General features: G+C 36.3%; 1 protein-coding gene and 1 long non-coding RNA gene across 2 annotated transcripts in view; both read left to right on the forward strand.

Moving 5' to 3' along the window:
• LOC115434149 (attractin-like protein 1) overlaps window positions 1-22140 on the forward strand; it is a 765420-nt gene that overhangs the window by 564038 nt on the left and 179242 nt on the right. The window lies entirely within an intron of this gene.
• Window positions 2760-20273, forward strand: LOC115434151 (uncharacterized). The gene is made up of 3 exons (XR_003937483.1): window positions 2760-2959; window positions 11966-11972; window positions 20261-20273. It is a non-coding gene; the product is annotated as an uncharacterized LOC115434151 (long non-coding RNA).

Genomic DNA, 22140 nt, shown 5'->3' on the forward strand with positions numbered 1-22140 from the left:
AAGTGAAGTTCCTCCATAACTGATTTATTCAACTAAAAAATTGGAAATACTAAAAGTCACATGCAAGCAATAGGACTGAACAGTAACTAACAACTGATGTCAGTAGCACAGCTCTGTAGAACTGAATATTAAGGTTTGAGAGGTCATGGTGTTGATGTTGTTTATAGTTGTCAAATCTAAGCTAATTCTGCTAAATCTGTAAGGTTAGTAAATAACGAACACCAGAAATAAGCTAATTTATCGATTGTTTTATGCTTAACACATAATACTAGTAATAGGGTTAGGGGTTAGGGTTATATATATATATATATATATATATATATATATACACACAGGGTGGGGAAGCAAAATTTACAATGAACATGTAGTTGTTTTTTCTCAGCAGGCACTACGTCAATTGTTTTGAAACCAAACATATATTGATGTCATAATCATACCTAACACTATTATCCATACCTTTTCAGAAACTTTTGCCCATTTGAGTAATCAGGAAAGCAAACGTCAAAGAGTGTGTGATTTGCTGAATGCACTCGTCACACCAAAGGAGATTTCAAAAATAGTTGGAGTGTCCATAAAGACTGTTTATAATGGAAAGAAGAGAATGACTATGAGCAAAACTATTACAAGAAAGTCTGGAAGATACTATTAAAGAAGAATGGGAGAAGTTGTCACCCGAATATTTGAGGAACACTTGCACAAGTTTCAGGAAGTGTGTGAAGGCAGTTATTGAGAAAGAAGGAGGACACATAGAATAAAAACATTTTCTATTATGTCAATTTTCTTGTGGCAAATAAATCCTCATGACTTTCAATAAACTAATTGGTCATACACTGTCTTTCAATCCCTGCCTCAAAATATTGTAAATTTTGCTTCCTCACCCTGTGTGTATACATATATATCTATATATATCTATCTATCTCTCTCTCTCTCTCTCTCTCTCTCTCTCTCTCTCTCTCTCTCTCTCTCTCTCTCTCTCTATATATATATATATATATATATATATATATATATATATATACACAATATATATATATATATATATATATATATATATATATATATACACACACACACACATATATATCTGTTATCTTCTTGTTGTTATGCAGTTGTTAACAAACACTTACTTTTATCTGTATTATAAAAGGGTAATGGACTCTTGTCTCTGTTTCTCGGGCATCACACAAAGTCCACAAAGTGCTGACTGCTGTAATTTGGCATACTTTGATATTTTGACCATGGAAGAGACTAGCGAAAATGGCAATTTGATAGGACCAATATTTTGGGAGTTATTAGTAATGCTGGAATTCAGTAGCTTTACAATCAAAGAAATAAAAAAATCAAATTCTACAAAGATAATTTTCACTTGTTCCATTGGCATATTTTTTTGCACAATTCAATATTTTTTTTGCTTTATTCAAGCAAAAAAATCTGCCAATGGAACAAGTGAAAATTATCTTTGTAAGAGTTCTTGAAATGAGAGTTTCAAGATCTATTGTCTAAAAATAAGTTTTTATATCTCACTGAAAAGTTACTCTTTAGGTGATTATATCTTATTTTAAGTGTGATAAAATATTGTGACTAGAAATGAGAAAAGTACACCTGGTAAGATTTAGATTTTTTTCCAGTGTGTGTATGAACCACTCATGAATAAAACAACTAAAATGTTAGTCTCCAGTGGAAAGTCTCCAAAACAATATTAAATAGTGAAATTTCAAGTATCAACTTTAGAATTTCCAATACTGTGACAACACTAACATGTACTAAGGAATACTTGCTGACTTTGTGATGAACTTTACTTGCAGAAGTTGCAGATGCAGTCAAGCCATTTCATGCTTAATTGCAACACACACACACACACACACACAAGCAGACAGGCAGATGTCCGGAGCAGTGATGGTAATGACCTTCCGGAGGGATTGAGGGCAGACCTCCACACAAACACAATTGGATTAACAGGGGTGACTTCACAAAAACGCACACAAAGATGCATGTTCATTCCAGGAAGAGACTCTTAGGACAAGGACACACACACAAAAAGAGTGTTTAACAACCGCACACAGACCTCACATTCCAGTTGTGTAACCGATGTGTGCTCATCCCTTAAATGTTGCACTTTCACTAAATGTGAACATTGGACAACAGTTTCCAGATTTATTCTTTAATATTGTCTCAATAAAATCTCTGTCCACACAGTTTATAGTTTGCATTATTACAGATATCAACAATGTAATGCAACAATGCAAATGAAACCTAAGCTACAATAGAATAGAATAGAATAGAATAGAATAGAATAGAATAGCCTTTATTGTCATTGTTCCTCCTGTCAGTGCAACAATATTAACAAAACACCAGTACTACAGAAATAAGAATAGAATGAATATAAAATTACAAAACTAAAAAACAAGTTAAGGAAGTAGAATATCAATTTTACAAAGTAACATAGAGTTAAGTAGAGTAAAAAAAAATAGAAATAGACAAAATATGAATAGATGCAAATTTGTAGTAGTACAAGTATATGACAGTACGTATATCTATGAACATTATTAACAGTATGTATAATGAAAACAGTATACAAATGAATGAATGAATGAATTGTTTATTATTGGTTTGTACATTAATCATTGCACTTAGTATAATAACTATAATAAACATAAAAACCAAGTAAAGGAATAGGCTAGAAGCATAAGCTTATTTTTTGCCCATCCTTTTGACCTGATACATTATTTAGATTAAATTAAATGTGTACGACATCGATCATTGTCATTATAACAGAAGAATCAACGACAACAAAAACATATCCACCCTCTCAACTTACTATTCCTGAATGATTTTATACTCAAGGCATTTTTAAAACTTTGTCAAAGAAGTGAACAGCTTAAATTCATTATCAAATCCGTTCCATAATCTCACACCCACAACCCAAATACACCTAGACTTCACATTTGTCCTCTCTTTAGTTCATTCAAAAATTTAAAGACCTCTTAAATCTTGAATGGTATTTAGAACAATATTATTTTTTACTCTATATCTTTGTAAACAGTATGTATCCTTATGAACCAAGTCTATATAAAAATAGTGCATTAAATTTTGATAAATATTGTATAAATATTACATTGTTATTGCAGAACAGAAGATTTATTGCTCATTATTTCACATTATTACATATTACATGACAGTGATTTTTTAGGGAAGTGGTTGAACAGGAAGAAAACACCAGTTATTGCTCTTTGCCGTTTAATGTGGTGACAGCTCGTGGGAAGAAACTAATACAAGACCACCCAGTTTTTTCCCATAATCCCTGTGACCTCGTATCACATATCTGAGCTCACTGACTCTACCATGGTCACCGCTCCGCCCCGCCAACTATTAGCTAAAAGATCTAAGGGATGAGAGCGCTGGGCTGTTGGTGTGTAAGTGTTGAGTGGGTGTGTGGAGGACAGACATGTGACCGCCTGCTTCCTCTCTGTCGTCCCTTTGTGAAACGTCTCACTAGGTGTGGCGAGGCGTGAACGAAGAGGCGTGGTTTGTGACCCTTGCTTCATTATCTGTCTTGTAGCGGTCCACAGTGGGTGGTGAGGTATGGCGGACACTCAGGCGAGACAGTCCTCACCGTTCTCTGACAGCCAGACACGGTAGAACGGTGCAAGCAAGAGGGGCAAGTACCTGTTCTGGTCAGGATGTACGAACGCTTCACTAAGACTCAGGACGGGTTCATAATAAAAGTGGCGGCACAATGGAGGGTCAGAGTGGAGAAAAAAGGATTTTCTGGTGTCTGTTTTTTGCCCCTCCTTGTCTCCTGTCCTTGCTGCTTCTGCTTGTTATCTGGATATTGATCTCAGCAGCCATCTTTAAAAATGTCTCAATCCTAAAATTTATGTCAAGGAGAGTGAAGGTTTACTGGAGGAGCTGTGAAAACAGATTTATACATATACACTGTAAGCCCGGATAAGTAGTATTTACTCCAAAAATTTGAGGCAAGTGATTGCACTTAAATGATTTGAGTAATGATCAACTAGTCAGTTGGTTTAAGTAGGTTCAACTTTAATGCTAAAAGTATTGAACTTAAACTATTAAGTAGAAAACACTAAAAGAAAAGTTATTTGTACTTTAAATCTGTCGTAAAATCAACCCCACTATCCAACCATTCAACTCAGCATTTTAGGTTACACTGACTAATTTTCTCAATTGCAGCCAGATTAATTTATCATTGATTAAACACCTGTTTTTTTAAGATAATCAAACTCAAAATCCTATTCCTGACCAAAATAGCTATAAAGTTATTCAACTTAATATTTAGTAGCATGAATAGAAGTTACCTCAGTGTCATTTGCCAGTACAGGAAGTGCTTTTAATTTAACAGAACATTAACATTTCCATTTAACCTTAAACAGACTTAGATGAACAGTAAAGCCATTGTTCTTCCTATGGCTCTGACTCATGGTGCAGCTCTACAAAAATACAAAAACAAACACAAAAAGGCCAATAAACACTGCCATACACACATTAAATCCAAATTAACACTAACACCACAACCCCGCTGAACCCCTGCACATAAAAATAACACATTTTCAACAACATGCCCAATACCCACAATGCAACGCGAAGATAAAAAGGTGTGGTCATGACTAAAACTTAGTGATTTAATTCCATTCAACTTAAACTTTTTCGTACTTTCAACTATGTCTACAAATTAGTAGAATGTACTGAACATTTTATAGTAACATCATAAAACTTAAATCATTTAAGTGCATTGTAATTAAAGCATTTTAGTAAATACAAATTCCGGGCTTACAGTGTACAGATTCTTCTAGTAGTCCAGTGTTTTTCAACCCGTGGGATCGCCTGGAATTCAAATGGTGTCACCTGAAATTTCCAGTAATTGATAAAAAAAACTAGAAGCACTTGGAGAGCGCAGACCTCCACCAAGGCAGATTAGTGCCCCCCCATGTCTGTCTGTCTGTCTGTCTGTGTGCAAGATAACTCAAAAAGTTATGGATGGATTTGGATGAAGCTTTCAGGAAATGTTGATACTGGCACAAGGAACAAATGATTACATTTTGGTGGTGATCGGGGGTGGTGTGGGGGGGGCGGCACTGATCTGCCTTGGCGTAGGTCTGCGCTCTCTTTTCTAGAAAAGCACTCGTAGAGCACAAGCCTCCGCCAAGGTAGATCAGTGCCCCCACACCCCCACCCCCGATCACCACTAAAATTGAATCATTTGTACATTTTCCAAGTATCAACATTTCCTGAAATTTTCATCCAAATCTGTCCCTAACTTTTTGAGTTATCTTGCACATGGTCAGACAAACAAGCAGACAGACAGACAGACAAATCAACGCCGACAAAAACATAACCTCCTTGGCGGAGGTTAAAAAAAAAAACAACAAAAACAACTTACTAATAAAAAATACATGTTGAGTTGACAGAGACAATCCTAATCCATAAAAGACATGACAAACTGTGAAGCTGATACTGAAGCACTGTGGTACTGTTTATCTGTCAAATGTTCATTGTGGTCAGTTTCAGATGCTGCAGCTCTTTCATAATTCATAGTTTGAGTTCTTGTTTGTTCAGTATTAATTGTCAGCCTTGTAAATCCAAGCTGGACTGACTGTACATATCCTGACCAAGGAAAATAAAATTCTCACTTTGTGCAGTAATCTACACCTGACTTTTCTGCCTCTGTCCATAATAATATACATTATATAGACTAAATATTGTGTAAAATTTTTGTTTATTTGCAACATAGTGTAGCAAACTATTACATGATCAAAAACAAATACATTTTCACAAAAAAATGTCTGTTTTGAATGTCTACTAGTTTTGGATTTTTAATTATAGTTTAGTTTTATTTAGTTTTGACTTTTTTTCTCTCATTCAGTTTGTTTTAATTAGTTTTTAGAGCAGGTTTGTTAGTTTTTATTAGTTGTTTAGTTTAGTTTAGTTTAGTTTTAATATTAGTTTCAGTTTTTTCATATATTTTATCTTCCTCGCCATCCTATTCAAAGAAATAAGTGAGGTGACCCTGGACACTTTATTTGGGGGTGGGGTTAGGGCGGCTCTGATTAAGCAGAGACACAAACACATGTACATGTAGTAGGATGTATAAATTCCCTATAACAGCTAGGAAGGGGTAATGTAGGTGGGGGTGTGATCCATACACAACGTCATTTACATGAAAATGAAACTGAAACTTTCCATACTTTCACCTTTGGCCTCCTGACTTCTATACCTCTCATATACCGCTGATCTTAGACAAAATTTTCACATGTTCTATCTTATATCAACATTGACAAAGACAAAAGATAAGGGAATTTTTTTTTTTTTTTCTTTTAATTTGAGTTTTTATTTATTTCAGTTAACAAAAATGTTTTTTCAATTTTAGTTTTCGTCATTTCATTCATTTTCGTTAACAATAATAACCTTGCTGGGGTCACCAGAAATTTGGGGGTCACGAGCCAAAAAAGGTTGGGAACCGATGTATGAGTCCCTTCAGTGATCAGTATATACAACAAAGTGTGACTGATAAGGAGATTATAAATCACAGTAGGACTCTACAAATTAAAGTATTCCTCATTTAGAGGTAGTGTGTGTATACAAAAGTATGGCGTCCCTACATTCTTCTCACATTATGCCATAATTAACCCTTCGACCATACCCTGGATCCTGAACGCAGCCTTGCTTCCAAATCACATAAACAATTTAAAGGGGTTGTATTTTGCTAAACCCACTTTTATTAGTACATTTCTTTGTGTATTTGGACCCTAGTAGTTAAAAAAGTTTGAATTTGAAGCCTCCAGGGTCTGCAAAGCTATCTTTATATTAATTTTGGCAAAAATCAAGTAGATTTCTACAACCCGTTTTAATTCCTAATTAATTTGTTATGTCTGTAACTAGTTAGAATAATAGAATGTAGAAGGAACATGAAGTAAACATGCTTCATAAGTTCAACCAGTGCTGATCTCAAACATTCCAATCATGTATTGTTTTTTTTAGAGTACTGGATGTTGAAAATATTCCACTTTCATATTGTTTGGCTCAGTTTCTCTTTCTTTCTTGTAAGTGATGTTTTCTTACAGACAGTCTGTTTTTTAAACTGTCACCAGTCCCTTCTTAAATCTCACCTGAGTGATTTTAACTACCCAGACAGTGAAAGCCCCTAATTTCGTCTCAGTCAGTTAATTATTATATTACACCTTTTAAGGGGGAAGAAAAACAACCTGAAAACATACCATCAGATGCAGTATGTTATCACCTTGTCAAATGGTGTCATCCAACTATTACCCATTTCCACATCCAGCTGGCACCAAGCTATATTAGTGTCTATTTGTTTCCACCTGACAAATGCACTCGCTTTTCTTTCCTTTTTTTTTTTTTTTTTCTGTTTCTTGTAGGTTTCACGTGTATTCTGTCTGCTGGTCAGTGTTGGTCAGTGTACTGCTGGATTTATTAACCCATAAAGGTCCAAATATCCACTGGTGACCAAAATCATCTACTGATCTATAATCTTTAACACCTGTTGATCAACTAATTCTATCAATACATGTAAATAATTGGTGTAAAATATAGTTTTTCATCTTTTCATGGTCATCACATATGACCCATTTGGACATTCAGAGGGTCTGTTGTTACCGTGAAAACACCATCATCTTCTACAACTTTGATTCACCAGTAAAACCCATGGAGTTGGATCAATGACAGTGGATGGAGACGCTTCAGTTAATGATATATTTGCAAAAAGTCACCTTTTCTTCAGTTTTCTCTGTTTCTTATATAATAACCCTCAACTTTAATCTGAACTTTTATGAACATCTACATGATCAGTGAATTAAATATAGAAAAATACCTGGTTTCAGTAAAAAAAAAAAAAAAAAAAAAAAAAAAAAATACATAGGAAAATATTCTAATAAATGGTGATAAATCACTTAAGAAAGGTTAAATAGAGAGAAAAATCCATTTTGGAACTGACACAAAAGTAGGTCTGGGTCTTTATGGGTTAATGCTAAATCCAGACGCCTACTGCTGCTATAAATGAGGCTCATAAAACAAGTCTGAAAATTTGCCCCGACCACTGTTTCTTCCACATTCTGCTTTATCATTTTATCCATTGTAATTATAAACTTAAAAAATAAAAAGGATGCGTTTCTCTACATTTCAGTCTGCATTTCAGCTACGTTGCGATCATAGAACTGCTTGAACTGCACTAAACTGAGATATCATCCATACATATACAGCAGGGGTGTCAAACAAACGGCCTGTGGGCCAAAACCGGCCCACCAAGGGGCCCAATCCGGACAGTAGGATGAATGGTGTCAAACTCATTTTAGTTCAGGGGTCACATTCAGACCAGTATGATCTCAAGTGGGTCTGACCTGTAAAATACTATTATAATCACTTATATATAGTAACAACTTCTGTTTTTTTTTCCCTCTTTGTTTTGGTGTTGAACAGAAATGGATGGAAGAGAAGAGCTGTACAAATATTCTTCAGTTTAAGAGGTTCTATGAGGAGAGAATAGAGAAGGTTTATTAAAACATGTAATAAAATCATTTTAGTTACGGATTTTGGGATTTGTTTATTTTCATTGACTATCATGTAAACTGTTTACTGTAATAACTGCAACTTATCTGATGTAAGCAGATGTTTTAAGAAAGGGGCAGGTATTATAAGTTTTCTTCATCCTGCTTCTTTCTAATCATTTAGATTGGAATTAATAAACTAGAAGCACTCGGAGAGCGCAGACCTCCACCAAGGCTGATCAGTGCCCCCCCCCCCCCCCCGTGGGCCCCCCCACGCCAAGGAGGTTATGTTTTTGCCAGGGTTTGTTTGTTTGTCTGTCTGTCTGTCTGTCTGTTTGTCTGTCCGTTAGTGTGCAACATAACTCAAAAAGTTATGGACAGATTTTGATGAAATTTTGTGGTCTGCGTCCCCCCCCGTGGGCCCCCCCACCCCCGATCACCACCAAAATTTAATCATTTCTTCCTTATCCCATTTCCAACAAACCCTGAAAATTTCATCAAAATCTGTCCATAACTTTTTGAGTTATGTTGCACACAAACGGACAGACAAACAGACAGACAGACAAACAAACAAACAAACCCTGGCAAAAACATAACCTCCTTGGCGGAGGTAATAAATGAAAATGAAATGAAAATGTTTACATTTACAAACTATCCTTTCACAAAACATGTGGCTAACCTGAACAAATATGAAAAACCTCAAATGTCTTAAGTGACATAAATGCATTTTTAACAACATTCTGCCTGTTACTAAATGTTTTGTGTATTTGTAGATCCACTGTGATCTGTAAGTTATAATGTACATGTGTAAATCCTAACCTGAGGCAAAAAATTGCTAAAATTGTGCATATTTTTCATAAGAAATTTCAGGTTGTTCATGATTACCTCCGCCAAGGAGGTTATGTTTTTGCCAGGGTTTGTTTGTTTGTTTGTTTGTTTGTTTGTCTGTCTGTTTGTTTGTCTGTCCGTTAGTGTGCAACATAACTCAAAAAGTTATGGACAGATTTTGATGAAATTTTCAGGGTTAGTTGGAAATGGGATAAGGAAGAAATGATAAAATTTTGGTGGTGATTGGGGGTGGGGGGGCCCACGGGGGGGGGGGGGGGGGCATTTCCAAGAAACCCTGAAAATTTCATCAAAATCTGTCCATAACTTTTTGAGTTATGTTGCACACTAACGGACAGACAGACAGACAGACAGACAAACAAACAAACAAACTCTGGCAAAAACATAACCTCCTTGGCGTGGGGGGGCCCACGGGGGGGGCCACTGATCAGCCTTGGCGGAGGTCTGCGCTCTCCGAGTGCTTCTAGTTGTTGATGTTATTCAATACTTTGTAGATGTAAACATTTTCATCAAGTAATTTTACTTTTTTCAACATTGTTATTTTACATTTGAGCTCATATTAGGTTGTATATGGCCCCTGAACTAAAATGAAATAAATGTTTGACACCCACGATATACAGTATGTGGACACAGAATAAAAAGTAGAACCTGGATGTGAATGTGATTGCATCCGGGTTGAGAACATCTGCTTCGTCTGGAGAGGCTCTTACAACTTCTCCAGTCCACTCACTCCACCTGGGTCAATCAAAAACAAGAGCAACTTCTTCCTGAGTCAATTGCCCAATCAGATGGAAGGGCAACAGCTCCTCAGCGGTCAATTACCCAATCACAGGGAGAAGTTGTTCTTCCTATGGTAATTTACAAGGAGCAGAGCTGCTCTCCTCTGGTCTGATTATCAGTGGAAGGTAGGTAGGACTGTGGGTCTTTTTTCAGTCAGAAAACCAGTAATTGAAGAGTATGATGGTTATAACTTAGCAATAAATACAGAGAACAGGAACACAGCCATGAGTCGGTACATCTAGTTTAATGTAGTAGTACCTGAGAAATGAAACTTGCATTGTATTTGTCTTATTGTTTTACAGTTTACAATAAGGACCTTCAACCTCAACAATTTTCAAAATAGATATTTCAAATACAATATAGTTACAACTAGAAGCACTCGGAGAGCGCACACCTCCGCCAAGGCTGATCAGTGGCCCCCCCCGTGGGCCCCCCCACCCCCGATCACCACCAAAATTTAATCATTTCTTCCTCATTCCATTTCCAACAAACCCTGAAAATTTCATCCAAATCTGTCCATAACTTTTTGAGTTATGTTGCACACTAACGATCAGTGCCCCCCCCCCCCCCCGTGCCCCCCCCCCCCCCCCCCCCCCCCCCGATCACCACCAAAATTTAATCATTTCTTCCTCATCCCATTTCCAACAAACCCTGAAAATTTCATCCAAATCTGTCCATAACTTTTTGAGTTATGTTGCACACTAACGATCAGTGCCCCCCCCCGTGGGCCCCCCCACCCCCGATCACCACCAAAATTTAATCATTTCTTCCTTATCCCATTTCCAACAAACCCTGAAAATTTCATCCAAATCTGTCCATAACTTTTTGAGTTATGTTGCACACTAACGGACAGACAAACAAACAAACAAACCCTGGCAAAAACATAACCTCCTTGGCGGAGGTAATAAGGATTTTCTCACCATAAAGTGTATGGATAAATGTGGATGTTGACGACAAAACACACTGTCTGTCATCGTTAGTACAGCTTATAACATGTCTATGTTTTCAGTTCTAGAACTTTTAAAATCGCTGTCAAGAACAGAAAAACATAGCAGATTGTATTGTTGTAGCCAAATGGAATAAATAGAATTAATTTCAGAATATTTATATTATATATATATAAGAAAACCTCAATCCTATTTTCTCTAAAACAGGCTGTTTGATATGTCAAAATAAAACAGAAAATAGGATAATATGAGAAAATTGGCTATTTTTCATGCAGTAATGATGAGGTGTACAAGAGGGAGTTAGAGCGGTGGGTTTGATATAAGTTAACGTCAGGCTCTGAGTAAGATGAATGGAAGTGCATTAGTGTTGTGTTTATTAGTGGTTTGGAGCAAAGGAGCTGAAAAGTTACTATGCTGCATAAAATCTGGTCTTTTATGTGTATACATTGAACATAAAGGTGCTGATTTTTTTATTGTCTATAGCACAGGTGTCAAACATGTGGCCTGGGGGCCAAAACTGGCCCGCCAAACAGTCCAATCCAGCCTGTAGGTTGAATTTGTGAAATGCAAAAATTATACTGAGGATATTAACAGTCAATCGTTTCACTTTAGGGCCCGTATATAAAGCCCTACTTTAGTCTCAAGTGGGTCAGATCAGTAAAATTCTACCATAAAAACCTACAAATAATGACAATTCCAAATTTTTCCTCTGTTTTAGTGTAAAAAAAAAAAGTGTAATTACATGAAAATGTGTAAATTTACAAACTAGCCTCTCACAAAAAATATGAAAAACTAGAAAGGTGTTAAGAGAAGTAAGTGCAATTTTACCAATTTTCTGCCAGTTACTAAAATATTTTGTATATTTTGCAGATCCATTGTGATCTGTAAGTTGTAATGCACATTTACAAATGATAAGCAGAGGCAAAATATAGTTAAAATTGCATTTATTTTTCTTAATAAATGTCAGGTTTTTCATGGTTGTTCATGTTATTCACATTTTAAAAGGACAGTTTATAGATGGAAATGTTTCCATAATGTAATTTTACTTTTTTCACTAGAAAACACATTGAAATGTTTGGAGTTGGCATTATTTTTATATTATTATGTTATTAATTTACTGGTCCGGCCCACTGCAGATCATACTGGGAGGATTTGGCCCCTGAACTAAAATGAGTTTGACACCCCTGGTCTATAGTCATGTTTTAAAGGATTCATGATATCTTTTTTTTGCCTTTTTCATTCTTATATATAAAGTGTTTCTACACTCTAAATGACTCAAACCATGGTTTATTTTGATCTGGACTGGGATCAACAGAAGAAACCATAAAATATCTCTGAAGGAATGTGGAAATCAACAACCTGTTTGGTCCACACCATACATCAGTGGCATTTCTAGCCTGTTTTGGGGGCGAAGCACCCTTAAATTGAATCCCACCACCCCTAAAATTTAAGAGATTTTTTTCAAATTTTTTTCTTCTCTTTTATTATTTTATTGTTATTTATTATCATTATTTTGTAGATTTCAAGCACTTGTCTCTTTTGAAGTTTATTTTTTAAGTATTTGTATTATATAATACAGACAACAAGGAAAAAGGAAGTGACTAATATTGAAAAATTCAGTTTCTGTTCATGTGTTTTACATGTTGTCCGTTGCATTTCAAATAAAAGTCCAAAAATAAGACCAAAGTCCATGTTTGGTATTTTTGGTACTCACTATGGGGGGCTGTTTTACTCCAGAAAGATAGATATACTGTTTATATGTATGTGTATGTGTATATGTATATGTATATGTATATGTATATGTATATGTATATGTATATGTATATGTACAGGGTGGGGAAGTAAAATTTACAATATTTTGAAGCAGGGATTGAAAGACAGTGTATGACCAATTAGTTTATTGAAAGTCATGAGAATTTATTTGCCACAAGAAAATTGACATAATAGAAAATGTTTTTATTCTATGTGTCCTCCTTCTTTCTCAATAACTGCCTTCACACGCTTCCTGAAACTTGCGCTAGTGTTCCTCAAATATTCAGGTGACAACTTCTCCCATTCTTCTTTAATAGTATCTTCCAGACTTTCTCGTAATAGTTTTGCTCATAGTCATTTTCTTCTTTACATTATAAACAGTCTTTATGGACACTCCAACTATTTTTGAAATCTCCTTTGGTGTGACGAGTGCGTTCAGCAAATCACACACTCTTTGACGTTTGCTTTCCTGATTACTCATATGGGCAAAAGTTTCTGAAAAGGTATGGATAATAGTGTTAGGTATGATTATGACATCAATATATGTTTGGTTTCAAAACAATTGACGAAGTGCCTGCTGAGAAAAAAAAAAAAAATGTTCATTGTAAATTTTGCTTCCCCACCCTGTATATGTATATGTATATGTATATGTATATGTATATGTATATGTATATGCTGAGGAGCTGCTGTATCAAAGTGAGTTGTTTTCCTCCAGAAATTAGGGTTAGGGTTAATTTCTTTTATGATTCCAGTCCATTCTTCTTTTGCTGTGGCTCAGCATTTAGTAACTTTTATCAGCAAATATCTGCAATTTCATTGTGCAACAGTTGTAATGACAATAAAGCCTATTGTACTGTATTCTATTCTATTCTATTCTATTCTATTCTATTCTATTCTATTCTATTCTATTCTATTTGGTGGTTTAGTCACAGAGTTCCCCTTACCCAAAGAGTGTTATGCTTTTCTTTCACAAATTTGGAAATGATGGTCCGAATTTGCATTAAAATATACAAAACAGTGAAATTTCTCTTGCCTGGCTGGCCTTACGAAAATAAGAAAATGAAACTCATTATTGGGTTAAATGTCTTATTTTAAGTAAAATTATCTGCCTGTGCAGTAGGAAAATTGCACTTATCAAGTTTCTTAAAATAAGAAAATATAACCTAAGGATTATAGAACGCTAAAATTCTTATTTTAAGCAGAATATACTTCTTCATATTATTCAGATCTAATTACTCAATAGGTATGTATGGGCAAAACTGCATAAAACAAGTAAAAACTTCTTGAGGGCAAACAGTTACTGTGTTTGCCATCCTCATCCCCCAACAACGTAGTTTGTTTCATTATAAATATTGCTTAAAATTAGTCGTAATATCTAAGTGGGGTAGCTCAAAATGAAAATTCTTAGAACAAGTCAAATAATCTTAACAAGGTTTAGTCTCAATAAGTAAATAAACCTTAAAAATGATCTTTCAAGATAAATATTAAAATTCAAGTGAGTTTATCTAAGTCCTTTTTTTGCAGTGTAAACCTCAGATCCTAGAATCGCCTCTGCCGTACATACTGGAGGTTTTACACCTGCAAGTTTGTTTGGATCAAGCTGAAAAGTCCAAACCAAGACAGGCAGAAGTGAATGTTCACAGTATTTAATCCTTTTCCCAGTATTATCACTGTGCTTTAACTCCCCTCCTCCTCCTTCCTCTTCTCTCCATATCTCCTTTATTTCTCTTCCAACCCCGTTTGTTTATCTTCTTAGAACACTTTGTCTCCTGTATCTCTGTTTATCCCCGCTTCATTCGGTTTACTTATCTCTATCTCTATCTCCATCTCTTCGCTCCTTTGTCTCCCTCGTCAAACACCTTCTTTCACCCTCATACTCCCTTAGCAAATATAGAACTTCAACTCTGCTCCGATTCTTTTTCCTTTTGTTTTTTCTTTTCAAGAGCAACATAGAGTATCCTTTTGGTTTGAACTCAGTGTGATGTGGAATAGCACTGTCTTATCGCAGCGTGAATCTATGATTTTCCCTCTTATTGTTTCTCTTTGCGTTCACTGTGAGAGCCCTTACCTCTGTTTGACTTGTGGAATAGTAAGCAGCCTGTGCACACACATATAAATACTCACTTAAAGTGTTTCTCCAAGGAGTAACGCTTTGTTTCAGTGGCTCTCACAGTGGTACTTCACCTTCGCTCACTGCTCTGAGTATTTGGTGCATGCTCTGTCCTCAGTCACGGTCCTCAGTCACTAACACCTGTCTTTTTATTATAGCTTCTTGACATCACAGCAGTAAACTCATTCACTGTAGTGGGAACAACTTGTTATATGAATGAATATTGACAAATCTTATGAGAAAGAAGAATAATGCTTAGAAATAAGAGATGGTTATAAATGGAAGTAGCAGAAACTTTAGGGTAGGGTTAGTGTATGCGTGGTTGGTTGGTTGGTTGGTTTCTGTTCTGCATTTTAAGGAAAGAAAATACATCTGAGAAAACCTTGAAGAACATCCTGAAAGGTAATGTCTTCTCCCAGCTTCATCTTCTAACCTTGGGTGCATCCTTATCTGGTCGACTATTGACCCGTGGCCCAATTGTTGAAAAATGCGTGCTAAAATGCCCTTGGGAAGCTAAAACACGTGCTAAAGTGCCGTCTTGGGAGTCAAAATGTGTGCTAAACTGCCCTCTTGGGAGTCAAAATGTGTGCTAAAGTGCCCTCTTTGGAGGCAAAATGTGTGCTAAAGTTCCCTCTTGGGAGTCAAAATGCAAGCTAAAATGCCCTCTTGGGAGCCAAAATTTGTGCAGAAGTGCCTTCTTGGGAGCCAGTATGGATGCTAAAGTGCTCTCTTGGGAGTCAAAATGCGTGCTAAAGTGCCCTTTTGGGAGTCAAAATGTGTGCTAAAGTGCCTTCTTGGAAGCCAATATGCATGCTAAAGTGCCCTCTTGGGAGTCAAAATGCGTGCTAAAGTGCCCTTTTGGGAGTCAGAATGCGTGCTAAAGTGTCCTCTTGGGAGTCAAAATGCATGCTAAAGTGTCCTCTTGGGAGCCAATATACATGCTAAAGCACCCCCTTGGGAATCAGAACATGTGCTAAAGTGCCCTCATGGGAGTCAAAATGCAAGCTAAAATGCCCTCTTGGGAGCCAACACGTGTGCTAAAGTGCCCTCTTGGGAGCCAGTATGCATGCTAAAGTGCCCTCTTGGGAGTCAAAATGTGTGCTAAAGTGCCCTCTTTGGAGGCAAAATGCGTGCTAAAGTGCCTTCTTGGGAGCCAGTATGCATGCTAAAGTGCCCTCTTGGGAGTCAAAATGCGTGCTAAAGTGCCCTTTTGGGAGTCAAAATGTGTGCTAAAGTGCCTTCTTGGGAGCCAATATGCATGCTAAAGTGCCTTCTTGGGAGTCAAAATGCGTGCTAAAGTGCCCTTTTGGGAGTCAGAATGCGTGCTAAATTGTCCTCTTGGGAGTCAAAATGCATGCTAAAGTGTCCTCTTGGGAGCCAATATACATGCTAAAGCGCCCCCTTGGGAATCAGAACATGTGCTAAAGTGCCCTCTTGGGAGTCAAAATGCAAGCTAAAATGCCCTCTTGGGAGCCAACACGTGTGCTAAAGTGCCCTCTTGGGAGTCAAAACATGTGCTAAAGTGCCCTTTTGGGAGCCAAAATGTGTGCTAAAGTGCCCTCTTGGGAGTCAAAATGCGTACTAAAGTGCCCTCTTGGGAGTCAAAATGCATGCTAAAGTGCCTTCTTGGGAGTCAAAATGCGTGCTAAAGCGCCCTCTTGGAAGTCAAAATGTGTGCTAAAGTGCCCTCTTGGGAGCCAAAATGCGTGCTAAAGTGCCTTCTTGGGAGTCAAAATGCGTGGTAAAATGCCCTCTTGGAAGTCAAAATGCGTGCTAAAGTGCCCACTTGGGAGTCAAAATGCGTGCTAAAGTGCCCTCTTGGGAGCCAAAATGTGTGCTAAAGTGCCTTCTTGGGAGCCAAAATGTGTGCTAAAGTGTCCCGTTTGGAGCCAAAACGTGCTGAAGTGCCCTCAACTTATAGCGTCAAAACATTATAAAGTGTCCTCTTCAGTGGTGAGAACGTGCTATATGCCCTTTTTTTTCTTTTCGCCCCTTCCCTTCAAAAAGTCTGTGGACGCCACTGGTATGGTGTTTGTTTTGTCCTTGTGTAGTCTTAACATTCAGTTTACTGTCCATGTCCTTTAAATAATAAATAATAATAAATTAAATAATGGAAAAAACCTGATTTTGACTCACTTAAGAAAGGTTAAATACAGAGAAAAATCCATTTGGGAACTGCCACAAATGTAGCACTGGGTCTTTATGGGTTAACAGTGCTGCAGTATTATATGAACATGTAGTTTAAACAGTAGATCAATCTAACAAAAGCAGTCTCAGATTACTGCTGTTTAAAATACGTCTATAGATTTGATTTTTACTCTCCAGTCTGTGCACTCCCTTGTTGCCCCTTTAACTATTTATTTTTGTTGTCCAACCCTCAACAGAATTTGATCAGTGACCTGAGGAGAATATATGTAGATATTTGGGTTTAATGTGAAAACTTAAACAAATTCAGGCGACTGTACCATATTTTCAGGACAGCAGTGAGACAGAAAGTGAATAACCCCACTAGTTTGACACAAACATTTACTACATTTTATGAGCGCCTAAACCAGGCAGGTCGGAAATCTATTCAATCACGGTTTTATTCACCATCCATTGTTTCGGGAAGCGGAGCGAATCAATAATTTTGTGATTGTTACGGCCCTGAGGGATGGAAGATAGGAATCTGCTCAGATAATGAGGCGCTACAGAGAGCTGCAGGGCAACAGATTACAACAATACACACATCATACACTGCTGCTCACATATACGCACTAAGGGAGTATATGAGGACTCATGACTCACATGTATTTATTGAGCTTTCAACTGTTATTTCACATCAAAACATCATCGAGGGAGGAGCTTAATGACAGTCTGACAGCCTTATCTCAACTACCAGTGGAAAAGGTGGAGTAGACTGTGTTACCAGTTCAACGCAAGGCTAACATATACAGTATATTAATATAAAATACATTAAAATATCCATAAATTCTATTTCTTATGCACTGTGTTAACTTTTACATATCAAAATTTTTAAATAATGTATAGTAATATGTAATTTCATTAAGTTTTCATTTATCCACCTGTCAAAGCTTTATGTTCCTTCAACTAAATAAGATGAATGGAATGTCCTTTGCGTTGGACAGTGTTTGTTTTGGCTGTAATGGGATGAATCCACTAGGGGACAGAAAACACATATACTACAAGTTTTTCAGGAAAGTATTGCTTTTACTGATGAGATGAAGGTCTCAGAGGCTGATGTAGCAAATATGATACAAATGGTTTTAAAGGGTTAAAGTTAAAACTGTGCATCTGAGAAAACCTCTTAGAGCATCCTTTATAATCTTCATAATGCTTTGAACAGTTTGTGATTTGCTGGTATTATTTATTGAATCCAAATATATTAAAAATAATAATAATAATAAAATAAAATTTAAAAAAATAGTCAGTATGTTTATAATAATAATAGAAAAAAACATATTTAAATTTTTAGCAGTAACATTTTGAAAACAGAACACTTTAGGTAGCTTTTTAGTTTTTGTTGTTTTTTACATAAAACTTTTTACAGCTTCTTTATTTCCCTTGAATGGCACCATAATTTCAATATTTTTTCAATTTTCAACTGAATAACAATATAAATGCTGTTCTCAATGCAACTTTTTGAAATGACCAAAGACTCTCCTACAAAATGTGTGTTGGGTGGATGATTTAACATTAGCAGCCATAATAAAAAAAATCGGGGAAAAAAAAAAGCCTTTCCATTGGCAGTAGTGGGATGAATCCACCAGGGTTACATACAAGTCATATAAAGGTCTCAGAACCTGACGTAGCAAATATGATACAAATGGTTTTATAGGGTTAAAGTTAAAACTGTGCATCTGAGAAAACCTTGTAGAACATCCTTAATAATCCTCATAATGCTTTGAACGGTTTGTGATTTGCTGGTATTATTTATTGAATCCAAATGTATTTTTAAAAAAAATAAAATAAAATAACCGGTATGTTTATAATAATAATAGAAAAAAACATTTAAATTTTTCGCAGTAACATTTTGAAAATATAGAACACTTCAGGTAGCTTTTTTGATTTTGTTGCTTTGTACATGAAACAGCCTTTTTATTTCCCTTGAATGGCACCGTAATTTTAATTTTGTGTGGATGATTTAACATTAGCAGCCATAATAGAAAAAGGGAAAAACACAGCATTTCCATTGGCAGTAGTGGGATGAATCCACCAGGGTTATATACAAGTCATATAAAGGTCTCAGAACCTGACGTAGCAAATATGATACAAATGGTTTTATAGGGTTAAAGTTAAAACTATTCATCTGAGAAAACCTTGAAGAACATAATAATAAAAAAAACATATTTCTTCACAATACCAACTCATGTCTCTCCCTATCTCTTTATTAGAAACACTTTATTTTCAACACATTAACACACACACACACACACACACACACACCTCCACAGATGCATGATCAGCTCTTGTTGCATTGGTCTGATGGGGCCGACTCGCTAATGCCTCTATCCTCTATACTTAAGCTCTATGGCAATCTGCAATAGTGCTGTGCTGGCTTGTTTATTGGCAAAACTGTTGGCTTCTCTCACTCTGCTCTTGGATTCCTCCTCTCTCCCTCCCTCTCTCTCGCATACACTCTTCCTACCTCGCTCTATCTCCCTTAGAATATTTGTTTATCCCAACATTATTGACTTCTCTCTCTCTGCCCGCATTCCCTCTTGGACAATGAAAGCAGGGCCAAAGACGTCGCTGGTTTTTCATTTCCACAGCTGGCACAGGGTACTGAAAGGGAGGTGGTGGTGGTGGTGGTGGTGGTGGGGGGGGGGTCAACAGGATCAGCGCTATGCCTAGATGTCTGAATTAGTCAGTCTGACACACACATGCACAAACACACACCTCTATATCGGTGAGCTCCAAATAGTTATCGATCAAAGATTGATTGACTGACTCCTTGTTAAAAAGATCTTGAGATGAGGCCTGCAGGCTGGACGCTAAAGTTGCTGACTCGTCTATCAAACGCAAACACGGTGTAAGTTTACGCACACACACACACACATAGGTACGCCTGGTTGATGAGTTGTATATATTGGCGAGCTGAGGCCATTGTTAATGAGATGGGCCCTTGTTGTGTTGAGTAGTGCTGGGCTCTGCAGCTTTACACCCAGGTTTCACTGGCACCCTGAGACGAGGAAGGAAGGACGGACAAATAAAATAGAAAAAAAAAAAAAAAAAAAAAAAAAGAAGGGCAGATGGTGAGGGGGGAGATGGAGAGAGATGATGATGATGCATGATTAGATAAGAAATCATACAAACATAAAAGCACCGGGGAGAAATGGGGCTGGATCAGGCTTTCCTGTTTGTTTTGGTGATCTTGACAATGACTAACAAATTCAAATGAGCTATACAACAGTTCTCAGTTAACCCCCCACCCCCTATATCTATGAAAATTTCATATCACGGTTATCGTGACCAAAATTATCACGGTTATCATTATTATCGCTGTATTATTGAAATTGTGCTCAAAATGTTCAAAAAGTACTAATACACACACTGATATAATTTAACCAAGTTGTATTAAAAAAATAAATAAATACAATAAAATAACTGGCACAATGCACTTTCTCTTGGCAGAAACATTCAAGTATTCAAGTATTAACCCTTAGTGGTCTGAGTCTTTTTTGTCCATTTTTCAGTACTTTTGATTTTGCCTTTATATACTATATAAACAAATGTTTACTATTACCATGTTTGGGATCTTTTTTTTTTCAGGACAATTTCATCTATATCATCTGCCTATTATTTTTTCACTGTAACCTACTATAAAAACACAAAAGGACAAAAAACACACACAAAAATATAAAATCCAGTTTGAAAAATGTATATAATTTATTGCATAAATAACACAAAGATGCTTAATTAACCTTTTCAAAGACTTTCAAAGTGAATATTGGTTCCAAATATTAGGTATATACAATTAAAATTGTAATAAATCCAAACTATACTCAAATATTTGACATAAAAGCAGATCTTTACATAGGCATTTTCTCCGGAAAAGTGTGGTAATCAAACACGGTTATCATGATAATTAGAATTTAAGCTTTTCATGCATGAATTATAAGAACCTTAGTCAATATTTTTTTCTTGGGTGTTTTTATTCCTCTTTAGGCATGAAAAAAAAAAAATGCAAATGATTTTTTTTTTTTTTAATGAATCAGTTTTCATGGAGTCACAGAAAATGTCCACTCAGCTGGACACCATGCGTGTAATTTTTGAAGCAAAGAAACATGTATTTAAAATGCATCATCAGAAAGTGATATACTGTGTGAAAACTATGAAATAAGAACATTTTTAATGCTGCTAATTGCTAAATCGCTAATGTTTTCTCACATTTTATCATACTCTAATGTTAGTTATTACTCATTTCATGGAGATAATATCCTCATGAGACCCAGGATTTTGACAGTTTTTGCTTTTTTACATTAAAAAATTGTCTTGATTGGAAACTGCATAATGCAACAGTTTTCTCAGATACATTTTTAAAATAATTTTTATTTATTGATTGATTTTTTTTAATGGATTGTCCTTTGTAATGCACGGCATTTTTAAGTAAAACTGTCAAACTTTTGTCCCCTACAGAGGACAAAATGCATTGCTGGGTCTCAGGAGGATATGCAAAAAAAAAAAAAAAGTTTCAGAAAACTGTTAATTACAGTCTAATGACGATTAGCAACTGATGAAATTTTCAGGATTTGTTGGAAATGGGATAAGGAAGAAATGATTAAATTTTGGTGGTGATCGGGGGTGGGGGGGCCCACGGGGGGGGCGTAGACCAGAAAATTTCATCAAAATCTGTCCATAACTTTTTGAGTTATGTTGCACACTAACGGACAGACAAACAGACAGACAAACAAACAAACAAACCCTGGCAAAAACATAGCCTCCTTGGCGTGAGGGGGCCCACGAGGGGGGGCCACTGATCAGCCTTGGCGGAGGTCTGCGCTCTCCGAGTGCTTCTAGTTTATGTATAAATATAGTGTGTTTAACATATTTCAACTAATACAATCTACAAGGTGGGCAAGAATGTTCTTTTAGATTCTAAAAGTCAAACCTAATGATTTTGCCGTATTTTCCAACATGATATTCAAACTAGAAGCACTCGGAGAGCGTAGACCTCCGCCAA

Source organism: Sphaeramia orbicularis, chromosome 15 (assembly GCF_902148855.1).
Source record: "Sphaeramia orbicularis chromosome 15, fSphaOr1.1, whole genome shotgun sequence".
NCBI lineage: Eukaryota > Metazoa > Chordata > Actinopteri > Kurtiformes > Apogonidae > Sphaeramia > Sphaeramia orbicularis.